Here is a 20,487-nt window from a genome sequence, read left to right on the forward strand (position 1 = left end):
ATTCTGGATTTATTGTCGAGGCCGGGCGGAATGGGCCTCCGAGGTCATCCTGCAATCTCGTACTGTAAATGACCCTCTTGATCTTCTTTACATTCCCATTATTTTTCTTTCCTTTTTAATTTTGCCTCCTCCTCCTCCTTCTTCTTCTTCTTCTTTTTCTTCAGGAAGGGTTTAACCTCTCTGACAGCATGACCTTTTGTCTGGCACTCCTTAAAGTAACCCTAGGAATTCAGGATCCATCACGAGAACAATATATTCCCTGAATCTATTGGTCATTCAATCTTATCCTAATTCCTTTCTTTCTGCATCGTACCTGCATCAGTAATATTTGTATTATCATTCATAATATTCTTACTCAACGCTCTACCCAGGTAGTTCCTTGTAGCACTTCCTGCAGGATCCATTTTCCAAAGGATGTTTGATTTATAGTGTTTTTTTTTTTTTACTCATACGTCCAATAGGTTGCACTGAGGATACTCAAACATTGCAGGAGCCATTATTACCTCGGTGTCTTCGCTCCTGAAACCTCAGGAGCCATTATCACCTCGGTTTTTTCGAGGTTAAAAACACCCTGGGAGCCTCCTTAGCTTCGGCCTCAAAATCACCCCCAAAAAATCCTTCGGGGCCAACTGTAACACTTTGTCCTCAAGAAAAATAAAACCAAAAAAAAAAAAAAAAGACCTCTTGAGCCACATATTTTTGGCTCCTTCAGAATCCAAAAACCTCAGGAGCCGCTTCGACGTGGCTATTTATCATCAGTATGGTGTCCACATCATCTTTCTCCTTCTTCTTCTTCTTCTTCTTCTTTTGGTCTCATTCCATAGCTTACCTCAGCTACGAAGAACCTTTTATTATCATTGTCACACCCCTCCTCCCCTCCCACCACCAAGGCTCATCAACAACCCCTTCCCCTCCTTCATTCTCTCCATCTCTCTCTCTCTCTCTCTCTCTCTCTCTCTCTCTCTCTCTCTCTCTCTCTTTCTCCCCCCAGGAACATACCCCACCCCACCCCCAATAAAAATCCCTCTCCTACTTATTGTGTGATCGTCAGCCAAACAATGTGATCGGAAACCATATTGTGATCAAGTACCCTCATCAACATGGGAGCAACAGAGAGGCGTCTCTCTCTCTCTCTCTCTCTCTCTCTCTCTCTCTCTCTCTCTCTCTCTCTCTCCTCCTTCTATATCGATCTCCTTTTCTCTCTCCTCCAAAAAAGTGGATTATGACAGCTTTATCATCTTCATCGGCCACTTATGTTCTCTCTCTCTCTCTCTCTCTCTCTCTCTCTCTCTCTCTCTCTCTCTCTCTCTCTCTCTCTCTCTCTCATTCCACTATACTTTGTCCTCTGGATTAGGTAACATGTGTAACGAACGTATGAATGTATACATGCATGCACTTGTGTACTTATTTTATATGTGTGTATGCACATTTGTCCTTCACAAGTGACAGATGTACATTTGCTATTCCTTAAGAAGTTACAGGTGCACATTTGCCATTCCTTAAGAAGTTACAGCTGCTCATTTACTATTCATTTAGAAGTGACATGTGCACATTTGCCATTCCTTAAGAAGTGACAGGTGCACATTTGCCATTCCTTCAGAAGTGACAGGTGCACATTGAAAAGAAGGCATTTGTAGATTGGAGGATCTTGAAAAGACAGGTGCAAACTGAGGGTCATTAAAAATAACATGGGTGCAAACTGGAATCCCTTAAAAAGAGGTGGAAATTGGAATCCCTTAAAAAGAGGCGCAAACTGGAATCCTTTAAAAACCCACAAACTGGAATCCTTTGAAAAAGGTGCAAACTAAAATCCCTTAAACAGAGGCACGAACTGGAATCCCTTAAAAGGAGGTCCTAACCGGAATCCCTTAAAAAGAGGTCCTAACTGGAATCCCTTAATAAGAGGAGCAAACTGGAATCCGTTAAAACTAGAGGTCCCTAAAAAAACTGCGGGAACAGACTGGGGGGTCTTTGAAAATGAGAAAAATTCAGATTTGTAATATTTTCAGAAAAACCCAGTTGCAGATGTGACAGATGGAATCTGGAGACCTGTTTGTCTCATCTCAAGATTAAAAGTTTTTAAAAATATATAAACACCATTTGGATTTCCTTAAAAACAGATGCACATTGGAGTTCCTTCAGAGAAATGTGTACTGTACAGTGAAAGACTTCTGGATTTCCTTAAAAACAGGTGTGCACTGGAGTTCCTTCAGAGAAATGTGTACTGTACAGTAAAAGCCTGTTGGAATTCCTTAAAAACAGATGTACATTGGAGTTCCTTCAGAGAAATGTGTGCAGTACAGTAAAGGACTTTTGGATTTCCTTAAAAACAGATGCACATTGGAGTTCCCACAGAGAAATGTGTACTGTACAGTAAAAGCCTTTTGGATTTCCTTAAAAACAGATGCACATTGGAGTTCCCTCAGAGAAATGTGTACTGTACAGTAAAGGACTTTTGGATTTCCTTAAAAACAGATGCACATTGGAGTTCCCTCAGAGAAATGTGTGCAGTACAGTAAAGGACTTTTGGATTTCCTTAAAAACAGATGCACACTGGAGTTCCTTCAGAGAAAAGTGCACTGTACAGTCAAGAGATGTTCTCAGAACAGAGACAAGCTCAGTGTTACACGGAACAGTTACAGACGAATGTCAGGAAAATTTCAGATAGGGGCAAATGAACAGATTAATTACTTGCTTGAAGAACTTTTTAAGTCTGAAAGTAACTGTGAGTGTAACAACTGTTGTTTCAAAATCAAATGCAAATTATAGCAAGTAAAAAATGCGCCAAGTTTCTTCAGCGCAATTGAGATTTCTGTACATCATACAATGCTGTGTGAGCCGCGGCCCATGAAGCTTTCAGCCAGGGCTCAGTGGTGGCTGTCCTAAAGAGTTGCCAGACGCACGATTCATGACTAACTTTAACCTTAAATAAAATAAAAACCACTGAGGATAGAGGACTGCAATTTGGTAGGATTGATGACTGGAGGGTGGATGATCAACATACCAATTTGCAGCCCTCTAGCCCCAGCAGTTTTTAAGATCTGAGGGCGGACAGAAAAAGTGCGGACGGAAGAGGGTGCAGAGAGAAAAAGTGCGGACGGACAGACAAATAGTCAACTCAATAGTTTTCTTTTACAGAAAACTAAAAAGTTCCCAAAATAATCACATTCTCCACTACTGCTGTCCGCAGAGACCTGGAAAGAAATTTTGGGTTTATGTCAGTTTTGAGGGTATGGTGACACTGCTTGGATAAATGACGGTGACTTTTAAGTTTTCTGTAAAAGAAGACTATTGTGCCGGCTTTGTCTGTCCGTCCGCACTTTTTCCGTCCTCACTTTTTCTGTCCTCACTTTTTTCTGTCCGCCCTCAGATCTTAAAAACTACTGAGGCTAGAGGGCTGCAAATTGCTATGTTGATCATCCACCCTCCACTCATCAAACAAATCAAATTTCAGCCCTCTAGCCTCAGTAGTTCTTATTTTATTTAAGTTAACCATAATCATGCTTCTGGCAACGATATAGGACAGACCACCACCGGGCCGTGGCTGAAAGCTTCATGGGCAGCGGCTCAAACAGCATTATACCGAGACCACCGAAAGATAGATCTGTTTTCGGCGGCCTTGATTACTACATGCTGTAGCGGCTGTACAGAAAACTCGATTGCGCCGAAGAAACTTCGGCGCATTTTTTCACTTGCTTTCGGTTGAGACTGAACGAGGAAGAGGCGGGAGACGCGGCTCTTGGCGAAAACAATCTTGATTGGCGCCAACTGCATAGATTAGGATTGGGAAATGGACTATGGTAGATGGAAAATAGGTTAGGTTAGGTTATTAACGATCAGGGCTAGATTAGCAAAGTTCTGAGAATTAAGAGAAGACGATGACACTTGCAATTAGACAGCAATGGAACTTCCGTTCCTCTCTCTCTCTCTCTCTCTCTCTCTCTCTCTCTCTCTCTCTCTCTCTCTCTCTCTCTCTCTCTCTCTCTCTAGAGAAACAGTAGCTGTAGTAGAATAAAGGGTAAGAAATACATGTATAAATGTATGTTTGTGAGTGATATATATATATATATATATATATATATATATATATATATATATATATATATAAATATATATATATATATATATATATATATATATATATATATATATATGTATTTATATTTATACTTATATCATATAAATACACATATAGGCTATATAATTATAATATATACATAAGTTATAAATATATCAATATATATAAATTATAAATATATATATATAAATTATATGCATACAAATATATATATATATACATATACATACATATATATATATATATATATATATATATATATATATATATATATATATATATATATATATATATATATATATTATATCACAAACGCCCCACGTAAAAATCCCCGATACCCTCGGTCAAGCAAACACTCGAGCGCGCGCGCAAACGCGCCAACATAATTGCCTGCGATAGTTAACTCTCCTACGAGAGCAAGCAAATATGGGAAAAGGGTGGAGGAGGAGGAGGAGGAGGAGGAGGAGGAGGAGGAGGAGGAGGAGGAGGAGGAGGAGGGAGGAGGAGGGAGGGGAAAAGGAGAGGGAGCTTTTGGAATGACAAGGGGGCTGGTGTGGGGACGGTGGTGGTTGTGGGGGGGCAGGGAAAGGGTATCGCCAAACACTAGAGAACATTGTTTCATATAACCTGTATTTATCTAACAATTTTGACAAGGCTTCGATGGCTTTTCAAGCCATGACGAGAGAGAGAGAGAGAGAGAGAGAGAGAGAGAGAGAGAGAGAGAGAGAGAGAGAGAGAGGAGTATATATAACATTTTTGCCCAAAACCCCTCGTCGCTGGAAAAGGAGATTTCTGGAATAGAAAAAAAAAACTGGAAATTTGTCCAGTAAAATTCACGAAAACCCATCAGGGATGAGTGGGCAATCTCATTGCCTAGAGAGAGAGAGAGAGAGAGAGAGAGAGAGAGAGAGAGAGAGAGAGAGACAATGGACTCTTGTGTTAAAAGCGGAAAAGAAATTGATGATCGGTCAGTCATATGTCATCAGATTTAGCAAATGTTTTTTTTTATTTTTTTTTTTAATCTCTGTCGGCAGAGATTGCGTAGGTTCTCAACGGTGAGAGAGGTCTTTCCTAATCGTGGTTCTATTTTAATGTGTTCCTTCGTCTCTCTCTCTCTCTCTCTCTCTCTCTCTCTCTCTCTCTCTCTCTCTCTCATCCTTACCTTACCCTACCTAACGGTCATTTTTCCATGCCAAAAGAAGTGCATATTGAAAGAGAATAAAACCAGTCTCCCAAAAGTTATAAACAACTCGTTTAGTTCAAAACATGTTATATAATATCTCACATACACCTCGTTCCTGTATGTGTATGTGTGTGTGTTTGTGTGTGTGTGTGCGAAAACATTCATAAACAGTAAATCAGAGGTCAATGCCGATGACCTGAGATGGGATAAGCCCCAATTTTGGGAAAAAAATAAAAAAAATATATTTTTGGACTAAAATTCGGCATTTGTCATTTCCCTCAGGCCACGCCCCTTAAACCCACGACAAGGAGGAGAGAGAGAGAGAGAGAGAGAGAGAGAGAGAGAGAGAGAGAATTGAATAAATGTGATAATTTGTATCCACTGATATCAAAATCGATGATAAAAACGTCCAAAAGAACCGCTCTCCAGAGGCCTATAGGCCTAAGTTCAGACGCAGTAGGCCTACAATATTGCGACTTAATTCAATCAAACTGAGTCTTCGTTTCTTTGAGTTGGGACACTCGCTGTCAATCGTATCCAAATTCCATTCTTTCTCTCTCTCTCTCTCTCTCTCTCTCTCTCTCTCTCTCTCTCTCTCTCTCTCTCTCTCTCTCAAACAACATGCTAACCAACTTTCTCTCTCGCTCTCTTAAACAACAAGCTAACCAACTCTCTCTCGCTCTCTTAAACAACAAGCTAACCAACTCTCTCTCTCTCTCTTAAACAACAAGCTAACCAACTCTCTCTCTCTCTCTTAAACAACAAGCTAACCAACTCACTCTCTTTCTCTCACTCTCTCTCTCTCTCTCAAACAGCAAGCTAACCAACTCTCTCTCTCTCTCTCTCTCTCTCTCTCTCTCTCTCTCTCTCTCTCTCTCTCTCTCTCTCTCTGCTTAAAAAATACTGTTTTACCTAAAGAATTATTTGAAGCGGTTTTATATAATATATATATGTATATACTGTATATATATATATATATATATATATATATATATATAAAATATATATATATATATATATATATATATATATATATTATATATAAATATATATATACTGTATATATATATACATAATGTACATATATTCATATACATATATATACATATATTATATATATACATATATAAAGTATCCTAATTAAGATGAGAGATTAAAAACTAAGTAAGAATTACCTCTGGCGTCACAAATGTTATGGTCTATTATGCCACATACACACAGACAGCGCAAATACCTAACCTAACCTAGTGTTTCCTTCTTCTCAAAGCCTATTATACATTACTCCGCTCATCCTAACCTAACCTAATCCTTCCTTCCCTCTCTCTTCTAAATATGGCTTGCTCCTTCGGGTCTGGGCTACAAAAGGGGTTTAGGTTTCATGTTTTATTGGTGTTTTTTCTTAGGAATTTCTTTTTACCAACAATACTAGTTTACTTTGTGTAAAGCTTAGGCTCCAATTCGCTTAAAAACTTGTGACAGAATGTCAACATTGATCTGAGAACATAAATAATGAAATAAAAAAGTAAATTATAATGAATGAATTACGACATTCAAAATATAAATTATCAAATTGTAATAAGCAAGATCAATTAGGCCAGCTCTCCGCTCCTCACTAAACCAACCCCCTCCCCCCAACCCCCCAACAACAACCAGGTCTGAAATCCGGACTAGTGTGTAATTTAAACTGCACCAGTAATAGTCGATAACGGAAACATTAAGAAACATTGAAAATGAAATTAAATTGAATAACAATGACCAAAAATATAATCCTAAATTTTTTTTATATTCCGGTTTTGAATTACCGTCACGTCAATAACACCCTATATATTAATAGTATTACATCGAATTCTCCAACAGACCTTAACTAATACAACTTGTCAACTTCACATCAGAAAACCGCACAAATGATTGATTGATTGCCACTTGCCGAAGGTAATATCACCCTAATTCTAGTTTTAATTATCTCTATGCCACTTTTTATTAAGGGATTTCAAAGGAATCTCCACAAAACTCGGACATAGGCCTAGGTCCACTTACGCTTAAGCATTTCTTTAGGAGAACATATTAATAGGCCTATTTCGACTTAGGCGTAATCACTTCTTTAAGAAAACGTTTCAGTAGTAGGCCTATTTCAAACTAAACTAAACGTCTCTAAATTGGAACACTCACCGTGGCTCCTTGTAGACACGCCTCCTCTAGACTTGCTGGGGTGTAGGCCTATCATCGTCGTCAGTTCTGAAAGTAGAGATTTCATTAAGTTTAATACTATAATCACAAAGTTACCCAGTTGTTCTTCCCAAAAATGTATTATATCATCAAAATCATGCAGGCATGCCGCTGAAAAAATGTATTATGTCATCAGAATTATGTAGGCTTGCCACTGAACTCTGTTACTGTGGTAAAATCTACAAAATATTCTCTCAACAGCCAGACATTGATAATGAAGGCTTTGCATTTTATCGAAATACAAACAGGTGTAGTTGAAAATGAGGAAGGGTGTAGCAATAAACAAATAAATACATAAACAAACAAATAAATATACAAACAAATAAATAATTACAAATATAAACATATATATAAATAATTACATAAACATTAAAATGTCATAAGTCCTGCTTGATCCGTACCTTGTAAACTTAAACACGTGGAGAATGCCTCAGTTTTTCGCTAAAATAAAGCGTTTGGAGTCAACTTCTATTACGTCTATGCCGTGGGAACACAGCATTAGTACAACATAACACAGCATTAGTACAACAAAGCACTTGACATGTAACGGAAACCTAGAAATCACCAAAATACGTAAAGATAATCACTGTTTGTTTACATTAACCGGTAACCATCTCTTAAAGCCTAATCACCAGTCAGTCGTGGGAGTTGGGTATCGTACCAAACTACGTAAACTATCTTACATACTACTGTTATCTGTTTATTGTTTGAATGACGTATTGTATTATTATTATTATTATTATTATTATTATTATTATTATTATTATTATTAATCTGAGAAATTTTACCGAGATCATTTGAGAAATTTAACGTCTCCCTCTCATCCAAAGGGGCTGGTACTAAACATGGCTTCCCGCTGAGTTGTTGTGTATTAGTACCATATCTTTTATAATTCGAGAATTTGGTCATTTTTTGTTACTTTTAGATTTAAGTTAACGTCAAATAATAGTCACTAATATGGGAAGTTTAACAGAACGCGGAAGTTTAGAACGCTATGGTAAACCTTTCCTATAATATATAAATTTTATTATATAAAACATTGCTTATGGTGCTATCGGCCTCTTACAGCTGTCGTTTGGTCGGCTGCTCGTACGTGTTTTGGCGTTGCTGATTTTAATATATAGATGAGTTTCTCGTGTCTTCATATGATTTTATATGGACGTATGCTCTCTCTCTCTCTCTCTCTCTCTCTCTCTCTCTCTCTCTCTCTCTCTCTCTCTCTCTCTCTCTCTCTCTCTCTCTCTCTATGAATAATATCCAAAACACACAAAGTTGTGATTTTGATGGGAAAATACCAGACGGTTAGGATTATTTTGCTTACATCTCGCTCTCTCTCTCTCTCTCTCTGTATAATATATATAATAAAAATTACGTTTCTCTCTCTCTCTCTCTTTTCTCTCTCTCTCTCTCTCTCTCTCTCTCTCTCTCTCTCTATATATATATATATATATATATATATATATATATATATATATATATATATACACACATACACACACACATATATATATATAAAAATTACTTTCTATCTCTCTCTCACTCTCACCCTCTCTCTCTCTCTCCCTCTCTCTCTCTCTCTCTCTCTCTCTCTCTCTCTCTCTCTCTCTCTCTCTCTCTCTCTCTCAGACAGTGACAGCGAGAAAGTAATTGATATTATCCGTGAAAATCAGTTATAAAACAATTTCGCTAAGAGGAATGTTTTGCTATATATATATATATATATATATATATATATATATATATATATATATATATAATGGATAACCTTTCTGTAATGGAAAAGCCATTACCGTAATGCTGACCAAGACACGAGGTCCTTAATTTTACGATGACCTTTCAACTCTGACCTCTCCCCATTCGCTCACTCACGACACATTTCCTCGAAGGAGTGGCTAACTGTCAGCAAAATGCCTGAAGACATCGTGTCTTCTTTGGGGTAATAATAATAATAATAATAATAATAATAATAATAATAATAATAATAATAATAATAATAATCCCTCCTACCCCCTTTGAAATATCCCCTTAACCCTTAATGCACCCTTCTCCCTCCCCCTACAGCTATCGTAATGGGAATTAAGGGATTTAAGGGAGTGGGATGATGGAAAATAACCCCCACTCCCTTCAAAATACCTTTAAAATTCCCCCCCCCCCTTATAGAACCTTCCAGAACCTTCTCCCCACTTCCCTACCCACTCCAGGTATCGTAATGGGACTTAATGGGATGGGTTATTGCGGGGAGGGAGGGAGGGGAGGGATAATGGCATCATATCTTAACATCCTTATAGATCGAGATTCGATCGTTTAGCGTCGACAACAGAAAACAATCGAATCTGTCACTGCGATATATCGGAGGGGCGGCGCTTTCTGAGGTGGGTAGTGGATGGGTGGGTGGGTGGATCGTCGTCCTTTTTAATGGAGAGAGAGAGAGAGAGAGAGAGAGAGAGAGAGAGAGAGAGAGAGAGAGAGAGAGATGGGTCCCTTTCTGAGAAAGGAAAATAGATGGGGATTTTTTGAATGAGAGCGAGGTGAGTCCTTGAGAGAGAGAGAGAGAGAGAGGGAAAAGGTGAAGGATCTAGGTACACTGAGGGGATATTTTAGGGAAAATTGAAGGATCCAGGTACACTGAGGGGAAGTTTAGGGGAAATTTTAGGGAAAAGGTGAAGGATCTAGGTACACTGAGGGGAAATTTTAGGGTAAATGTGAGGGATCTAGGTATACTGAGGGGAAATTTTAGGGAAATGTGAAGGATTTAGGTACACTAAAGGGAAATTTTAGGGAAAATGTGAGGGATATAGGTATACTGAGGGGAAATTTTAGGGAAAGGTGAAGGATCTAGGTACACTGAGGGGAAATTTTAGGGAAAATGTGAAGGATCTCGGTACACTGAGGGGTAACTTTAGGGAAAGGTGAAGGATCTAGGTACACGGAGGGGAAATTTTAGGGAAAATGTGAGGGATCTAGGTACACTGAGGGGAGATTTTAGGGGAAAGGTCAAGGATCTAGGAACACTGAGGGGAAATTTTAAGGAAAATGTGAAGAATCTAGGTACACTGAGGGGAAATATGAGGGAAAATGTGAAGAATCTAGGTACACTGAGGGGGAATTTTAGGGAAAAGGTGAAGGATCTAGGTACACTGAGGGAAAATTTTAAGGAAAAGGTAAAGGATCTAGGTACACTGATGGGGAATTTTAGGGAAAAATTAAAGGATCTAGGTACACTGAGGGGAAATTTTAGGGAAAAGGTGAAGGATCTAGGTACAACGAGGGAAAATTTTAGGGAAAAGGTAAAGGATCTAGGTACACTGATGGGGAATTTTAAGGAAAAATTAAAGGATCTAGGTACAATGAGGGGAAATTTTAGGGAAAAGGTGAAGGATCTAGGTACACTGAGGGGAAATTTTAGGGAAAAGGTGAAGGATCTAGGTACACTGAGGGGAAATTTTAGGGAAAAGGTGAAGGATCTAGGTACACTGAGGGAAAATTTTAGGGAAAAGGTAAAGGATCTAGGTACACTGATGGGGAATTTTAGGGAAAAATTAAAGGATCTAGGTACACTGAGGGGAAATTTTAGGGAAAATGTGAAGAATCTAGGTACCCTGAGGGGAAATTTTAGGGGAAAGGTCAAGGATGTAGGCACACTGAGGGGAAATTTGAAAATCAATGTCTTTTAGACAAAGATCAATAATTAATAATTGTCAACTGTCAAATCACATATTTTATAACAAACTGAGAAAACATCTTCTTAAGTTTAAATGCAAAGCATAAAACAATTTTGAACTGACGATTATAATATCATATGCAAAAATAATTAAACATACTTAGAGAAATATATTCATGTTTATTTTTTGATAAATGAACGATTTTAATGAGTATGTTAAATATAATTCTCCCAAAGCATATCAAAGACCATTTCCCCTACGTATAATTCAGGGAGATTTTTAAGTTTTATCTCAAGTTTATGATCGCATATTTTATTTTATAAAATTAATGAATGTTTCATTCACGGTAAATTATAAAACACATTTCATTTAAAATTAAAGATCGATTTTGCTTATCGTAAGTTAACGGTCATATATATTTTATGCTATATTAAGGAAATATTTTGTTAGTTATAATGTCAGCAAAGTTAAACAGCTATTTGTTGTAAATATTCACATATTTCATACAGTGATTTGTTGTAAACTAATATTCATATATTTCATACAGTGATTAAAATATTATAGGACCCAAATAACACACTGATTATTCTAATGTAAGGCAATTATTTATATATATATATATATATATATATATATATATATATATATATATATATATATATATATATATATATATATATATATTGCACCACTTATATGCACACACAAACCTCAGCTTTCTGAAGAAATGGACCCTAATGCATTTTTAGTTTTATATTCAAACCCTTTCATTCAAAAACTTCCTTGGGGCCAATCCAGGACCGTAGGACTTTGTAGGACGTCATAGGACTTTGGATCCTACGCCATCAAAGGATTTCCACCCATGCACAATATCCTTCGTCATTCCAGTGACCCGAATTTGGTAAAAAAAGGGAAAAAAACAATGACTCAATTTACCTAATGAGATCTTCAAAGAACGAAAGAAAGAGAGAGAGAGAGAGAGAGAGAGAGAGAGAGAGAGGAAATGATGATGATTCCAGGTCAGGCAGCAATCATTTTCTCTTTTCTCTCTCTCTTTCTCTGTCTATCTATCTATCTCTCTGTCTATCGCAATCACTTTCTCTTTCTCTCTCTCTCTCTGTCTCTCTCTCTCTCGGTGTAATGAGAGCCAGTTTGACGCTTGTTTGAGACAATTGAAATTAGGATTGAAGGCCCATGATGGGATTTTGGTCGGTGGAACCATTTCGACTCAGGGCGAAGAAGGACCGGTGGAGGTGGCGATTATTAGCCTTTGGGCGGACGTGTATGTTTGTTTGTTTGTTTGTACACACACACAAACACACATACACAGTGGCTTAGAAGGAAAGTCGAAACTGGTCGGAACCTATATATATATATATATATATATATATATATATATATATATATATATATATATATATAATATATATATATATATATATATATATATATATATATATATATATATATATATATATATATATATTCAATACATAAAAAGTACTTTAATATATCTATAACAAAGACATCAATTACAAAACGAAAAAGCAATATCTCTCTCTCTCTCTCTCTCTCTCTCTCTCTCTCTCTCTCTCTCTCTCTCTCTCAGCGAGGCGTCTCTCCTTAAGTGGATGACTGTCTCTGTCTCGACTTGTCTGTCAATAGATGGGAGTGACTCAATGACTCACCCAAAATCGACGGATTGTACTCGACTTGTTGACGACTGCTCAAGTTTTGCAACATTTTGTGTTGCAAGACACTGGGGCGAAGTCATGTAATGGGAAGGAGATTGTGGAGTGGGTTGTATTGGGTGAGTGTATGTATACAGCCTGGTTTTGTGGTTGGGGAGAGGGATTTGGTGGGGGTTGGGTTGAGGTAGGGGGGTTGAGGATTACCTCGATGGAGTATTATTGCTCGTGTTTAGATGTGTGGTGATTTGTAATATTTCTCTCTCTCTCTCTCTCTCTCTCTCTCTCTCTCTCTCACACACACACACACACACATATGCAAATATATAAATATGAGAGAGAGAGAGAGAGAGAGAGAGAGAGAGAGAGAGAGAGAGAGAGAGAGAGAGAGAGAGAGAGAGAGAGAGAGAGTTAAAATTCATCATAGTTGAAAACACGAGTACGACCTCGTGGAGGTAACCCTAATCTAGTCATATTGAAACTATTATCTATTTTCCTATCTATTTAACTATCTATCTACCTATATATATATATATATATATATATATATATATATATATATATATATATAGGCCTATATATGTATGTAACAAAAACAAAATCATTACACCAAAATCAGAAAACAATTGTGCACCACAATTGTACCATAAAGAACCACTAGGTCTAACGGTTTCAAAGCAAACAACGGAACGAAAAAACCATACGTTAAGAACGTAGCCTTTAAACCCCGAAATAAAAATAAACAAACACTCCCACGCAGAGTCTACAGAAAGCAAACGCGACAGCAGGTGCAAGAAACAAACAGGAAAAATAAACAAGGCATAAGGAGTGAGATTTAGGAAAGAACGAACAAAGAAACAGGTGAGATTTGGTGGTCTCCACTGAACTCGCCCTAAGAGCCTTGAAGGGTACTAATCTTTTTTATCTTCGTATTTTTTGTTGCTGTGACAGATTTAACGGTCCTGACGTTTAATAATGTATTTGTCCGTAAGTGTAATCCTTTTCTCAAAGAAATTTTCATTACGTTTTAGCAAAACGTCAAATGAAACTTCATATTTTAATACAGTAGGTCTAATGTTCTGTTCGCCACTGGACGCTGACTAACCTCTGGTGTTGTAACAGATTTAACGGTTTTAACGCTTAATAATATATTTGTCCTTAAGTCTGATATACTTTTCTCAAAGCAAGCTTCATTCTATATATATATATATATATATATATATATATATATATATATATATATATATATATATATATATATATATATATATATTCCCGTGGCTATCAAACTAACCTCATCAACGGGAGTCTCGAAATCAATCCCAGACGCGGGAAAACCATTTAATTTGGTTTATTAAATATATAGTGGTATCGTTGACCTAGGCAGTGAATAACGTACATGGTAGTTAGTCAACAATGGCGGGAGACGGGAGAAGGGAAGGGAAAAATAGCAAGAGTTAGAAGGAGGAAGAATGAGATAATACTGGAGAAGCGAGGAAATGAGGGGAGCAAGAGTGGAGGGGGTGGTGGGAGGGAGGAAGTATTTCACGAGGAGAGAGAGAGAGAGAGAGAGAGAGAGAGAGAGAGATCAGGCGGGAAGGAAGGAGATAAGGAGGAAGGAACAGGACCGGAAGTTCGGGTTGAAAAAGGTTGGGGAGAGAAGGTGCGGAGATAATCTCTTTTTATTTCCGTATAGGCTGGTTGAGAAAGAGAAAGGGAGAGAGAGAGAGAGGAAGAAAATGCGGTATGGATTTATCTTTCTTTTGTGCTTGGTCTTTTGTAACCAGACTTTTATAAAAAAAAAAAAAATATTGCAAATGGAAAAATGCAGTGGCATATCTATATATAGGCCTAGGCCTATGTATAGCTTACGCCAATCTTAACCCAAACATAATAGGCATTTTGTGCTGTTTGTAAATTACGTTTTCCATCGAGAAAAAATAAGTGCAGTTACGACACGTATCAGTTAGACACTGACTGTGAGATTACATCGGTTCAGTTAGACGTTATTGAAAGAAAAAAAAAACAAAGTAACATTCGTGATAACGAAAAAAAAAATAGTATAGGCCTACTAAAATATAACAATGCATCCTAGCCTAACCTACCACTACCCTACAGTGACCATCGTCCTCTAACTCGTTAAATGTAATAACTAAATTAATAAAATAAACAAAGCAAACAACTACACATTCAAATAAACACTAAGCAAATAAATAACTATAATAACGCTGAGAATAGGCCTACGTGACGCGTAACCTATCGAGATTTGTACTCCAAATTTACGAATTTTGGTAATATATTTGAGGTAATATATTGAAACTCTACTTTAGGGAGTAAAGGACCCATGGAACTCGGTGGAACATACTAAAATAAAACACGTGGACAACACTGACCTGACCTGACCTGGCATGGTATGGGATGAACACCGAAATTTTTATCCTTCTTTTGGTTTTCATTGAGCTATGATGCTGGCATATGCTAATTCAGTCGATTCCTCTCGTCTGTCTGTACAACCTATGGCATCATTTGATTAAAGGCTTTGCTTTTTACCGCGTTAAATTAAGATTATGCTTTTGGTAATCGTGGGAGTTCAAATCTGGACAATATGGCGTCGTAAGGACGTTCTGACGCAACGTGCGCATTGCTGGCTTCGGTGTCAGGATGTGTATGTATCGCTGGAGAATGTATAAGGATCCTTTGTACGTATTAAAGCTCAATAGTTATTGCAGTTAAGAGTTCTTTGTAATAACGCCTCAAATAACATTTTAAAAATTCATGCCTGAGTTTTCTTGCAAAATCGCTTTTGAAAAGGAATCGAACACAGTCTTGCAGGTGTTCACCAGTGTTGCCAACCGGAAGGTAATTGCCCTACACGTAGGGTAATTTGAAAAAATTTTAGATCGTAGGGCAATATTTTTAAGCGTAGGGGAATTGCAACAAGGCCTGTTTTGATCAATATGGTTATCAGTATTCATAATATTGCATATAAACGTGATCTACAGATCTATTCCTTATCATAGCCTCAGAATATTGGGTTAATTTTCAGTTATGTAGGGCAATTTCTTGTCTTCTGTAGGGAGCATAGGGTTACAGGGGTTGGCAACAATGCACCCACTTCCTACACATTTCTAGTTCTTTAGGGGAAAATGTAAAAGGTAGCCTTTTCACTGCCAACATTGTTCCTTTCTGTGTTACAGCATCCGTAAATAGCACAGATCACCACGGCAATAACGTACTTAATTCCAAAAACCTTGAGAATTGTCACGAATTCGCGAAAATTCCCGCCTAGTACTTATTTGTGCAAGAAGAAGAAAGTACTGGCTTTCCCATCGGCTACCATTGAAGTCACCATGTGACGTCATGCACGGGAGGGTTATATTATTAGATTTTATCTTGATGAAGATACGTATTGTCTAAATAAGTCGTACTCTCTCTCTCTCTCTCAAAATTACAGCGGGAAACGAAAAAAAGCTTTCGAACTCAGCGTAACATATCTGTACGTTCGCTATAACCTTGAACATTGGGAATGCAATAGGTCTAAGGTTCATGGCTTTGTTTAATACATTTATACTTATTAATGATTGTATGCAGCCATTAAAATGGTACTTTTTCCCGCAGGTTATGAAGGTGACTACGAAAATGACGACAACAGCGAGACAGGTAGCGAGGTGATGGTGACGCAATGGACAAACGCCAGTTTCAACTCCAGCGGCGAAGAAGCCAATTCGACGTCGTTCACGGAAGCCTTTTCGCCGACGCCGGAGCAAAGCGATGCCTAGGCTACCACTTGCTACTACTACTAGTAGTAGTAGTAGCTCCTATCACTGATACTACTACTTTTACTACTGAGACGTTCCTCCTGCTCCTTTTCTCCTTGCATCCCATCTCATGGTACTGTCTTGTGTCCTCCACGAAGGGCGAAACGACTTAAAAAAAAAAATAACGTCCGTTGTCGTTCTAGTGTCTGCGCCATTTTTGAAAAGAAATGGCGGGAAAAGTTTTCGTAAAACGACCATTATTCTCCTCTTTTAAGATCACGTGTGATTGTGATCAGTCGATTTGTTTCATTCCTGATATTTATTAATGATGAAGCTGTTACATTCCATGTTCGTTTGTAGTTATATTATGGAGAAATGTACGCTAAAAGAAACGTTTATCACTCGCTCCGAAACCGACTGGATCGAGTTCCCGTTTTGTTGTCGTGTGAATCGTCGATCAGATTTGCTCAATTTGATATATATAATGCCACGGATCAGTCGAGGTATTTCCTCCCCCTCCACCTCCTACTCCTCCTCCTCCTCCTCCTCCTCCTCCTGCCCCCTCCCCTGTCTCTGTTTTTCGGGTTTCTTAGTCTTTCATTTCATGAACGAAACATTGTGAAAAAAAGTAAATGAACTCGTCGAATTCTTTGATGCTTTTGCGTTATTTATTAATCGAGGAGCGTGTTTCCTTTACTTGATTTCTTGAGTCATGCTGTTTTTACGTGAACGAGTCTCTGCGTTGTTTTTGAACATAATAAAAAGAGATCCAATAGAAAGCCGAAGAATTCTTCTTCTTAGGTCTAATGAACTGCTCATACGAGATAACGAATCAAGTGATTTCGAACACGGGTTGTGACTATTTCTGTGCGAGCTTCTTATTCCTGTCGTAGAGCGAGGAAATGTGAATGTTTACGGATAAATAGCGGAGGAAAGAGCAAGAGAGAAAGAGATAGAGAGAGAGAGAGAGACGAAGAAAGAGAGAGAGAGAGAGAGAGAGGCCATTGTAAGCATTTTCATCCGAATTCCTAAGAATCTCAGATGGAGATTCCTTGTACCTGGGCGTCCATGAGAATAGGACCGTTTCCTGAACAGGACGAATTTTAAAAATATAAATAGATAAAAAGGGTAAATAAAACACGGATAAATAAGCAACAAAGGTTAATGGACGAGGAATGCACCGGATTATGCAAATATTCGAAATGAATATGAATACGCTCGGATATTGAATGCTGAAATATGAAGACGCTTTTAATGTTTCGGGGGCGGGTCGAACTCTGAATAGGAATTTGCTCAAACATTTTGTGGACCTAGGCTGAGTTATTATATATATACTGTATATTTATTATATATATATATATATATATATATATATATATATATATATATATATATATATATATATATATATGTATTGTGGAGCCACATTATAGATATATACATATATATATATATATATATATATATATATATATATATATATATATATATATATATATATATATATATATATATATATATGTATGTATATATATACATATATATACATATATATATACAGTGAAACCACACTTTTGCCAGCTTTACTCCCCGGTGTACTACGATAATAACCAAAACTACACGTAATCAGGATGCTATTTTGCGTATTGAACTAAAAAATAACTTTAATTTGGCCTGAGAAATAGCTTTACAGAACTCCTGATAGATTCCTAGGTTACGGATTGAAATGAATTAAGGTTTTCTCCATCTCTCTCTCTCTCTCTCTCTCTCTCTCCCTCTCTCTCTCTCTCTCTCTCTCTCTCTCCCTCTCTCTCTCTCTCTCGATTGAGAAGAATAGAGAAACGATTCTTCACTGGAAAGTCGTGATGAAAGGGCAATAGTGAAGGTGGTCGCTGTGTCCAACGAAGATCCAGGAGTCTGACGGAAGAGAAGCAGAAGAAGAAGAAAAGGAATCTACGCCAGCATCTGACTTCAGGAGCCGACCGGACCAGAAAAGAATTGAACATAGCCAAAAACAAAACTTTTTCGATGTGATACAACGAAAAAACCCTAAAGTTCTTCTGAGAGTTCTCTTTTTTTTTTTAGAAAAGTTCAAGAAAAGAGGAGCAAAGAGGCAGAAAAATACTCATTGCGTCTGGTGCTTTATGAGAAGGATTTAACCAGTATCGAGTATCCCAAGGGAGAGAGTCGTTACTCAAGAAAGGTTCTACCGGTTTTGAGAAACAGTGGCTGTAGGTTTTACAGCTCGTGGAAATTACCTTACGGATGGGTGCAGTGACGGTGAGGGTGACGGTGAAACAGATGGAAATCTCAAACGGAAGAGAAGACGATGACTCTGTGGGCTGTTGACGAGCGTCAGAGTTCTCGAGACGAATGATGGTCAAATATTTGTATATCTTTTTCTAGATCGTTCGTAAGCTTACATATAAATATATATATATATATACAATTTTCATCTACGTTTTTTCCACTTAAAAAACATTTGAATGCTTCTTTCTATGATAATAAAAAGTAATTCCCCCACCCCCCTTTTCAGGCTGAATGCATTTTTTGATAGATTACGGACTATTATAGGTCGAAGTACACATCGCATAAAATTTGTAGGACATACAACGACAACCGCCCCCCTCCTCCCTCCCACCACCTCCTGCCAGGAATGCGTGAGGGTTTGCTTGAGCTTCAGACACAAACAAACAAACAAATATACAAGCATCACAAACTCGCAAGCACATCCACACATACACCAATCTTAGGTATAGGCGACCAAGCTTCAAACATAACGAGGAAACTTCTTCATTCAGACATACAAGCCCAACTACACATATACACATACACTAAGTTTTAGTCACAGATGACCAAGCTTCAAACATAAGAACAAGTAAACTTCTGCATTCAGACATCAAGCACGACGAAACATTGACAAACATCCACGCCATAGGTGCTTTAAGTAGATTAATAAAGTTAGTATCGTAAGAGGCTTCTCCTCGTGGCTCTTCTTTGGCCGCGAGGGAATTGTAATCGTCTGATTTAAACGCTCCTTTTTCAGGACACCAATAATCACCACCCGCCGATTTATGCCGTGAGCCGGTTTGGTTGCTGATACTTGTCTCTGAATTTTCAAGAGCAAAGTGAAATATGTGAAAACTTCAAAACGTTGTCAGTTTCCCTCCCCTCTCATGAGGAAGTGTCAGCACTGGACTGGTTGTCATTTGAATCATTCTTAATTTTCTCATTCTTTTTTTTAAACCATAGAGTAAGTCGTAGGAGAGAAAGTTCGGCCATTTTGGGAAAGATTACAGTTGTACTCCTGGCAATACCTGTGTGCTGTGGTTCCCCAAGAAAGGAAAAGTAAAAAAAGAATTGGCCGTTTTGCTTTGGAAAATTAGAGAGACAAATTATATGCAACTTGAGGTTGAAAGAACAGCTCGCTTGTTTCTTTGTCTCTTAGTGATCAGTAACATTTCACTGGATATAAAACCTAGCCAGGGAATAGTATTCTTTTTAGCATAAATTGGCTTGCAACCACTCCAGATGTAAAAAGTGATTTTAATTGCCCAACGACGTGGATATAACAACACTCAGTCGAAGAGAGTTAACAAGCTTGGGAGAGAAGGCTAGCTTTGCAGTGTCTTGAGAATTAACAACTCGGGATTGGAGCTTTTAGAAAATGATTATGGGCCGCAACATTCCTCACATGAAAACTGAATTGCAAACCCTTTAGAAAATTAAGTTCTGTTGTAACAGCATTAGGGGTGAACAAATTGTGAAAAATGGTTAAAACAACTCAAAAAGTGGAGATTGCTGAGCTGCAACCCAATTACTGAAGCTGGGTTTTAACAGGTCTGTACCGCCAAATAAGGTTGAAGATACTCTGCACAACCAATGACTGTCA

The 20,487-nt window shown here is 37.8% G+C and overlaps 1 protein-coding gene across 4 annotated transcripts in view; it reads left to right on the forward strand.

Moving 5' to 3' along the window:
• Positions 1-17,722, forward strand: part of LOC136830348 (beta-1,4-glucuronyltransferase 1-like) — a 156,468-nt gene extending 138,746 nt beyond the window's left edge. For 2 of the 4 annotated variants that reach the window (XM_067089815.1, XM_067089817.1), the window contains one exon: positions 16,456-16,777. The gene's annotated coding sequence lies outside the window, so the exon portion shown is untranslated. Of the gene's footprint in view, positions 1-16,455 lie in introns of all 4 variants that reach the window. The other 2 variants (XM_067089816.1, XM_067089814.1) reach the window with 2 other exon arrangements.
• Positions 17,723-20,487: the final 2,765 nt, after the last annotated feature.

The sequence above is a fragment of the Macrobrachium rosenbergii genome, chromosome 46, assembly GCF_040412425.1.
Source record: "Macrobrachium rosenbergii isolate ZJJX-2024 chromosome 46, ASM4041242v1, whole genome shotgun sequence".
NCBI lineage: Eukaryota > Metazoa > Arthropoda > Malacostraca > Decapoda > Palaemonidae > Macrobrachium > Macrobrachium rosenbergii.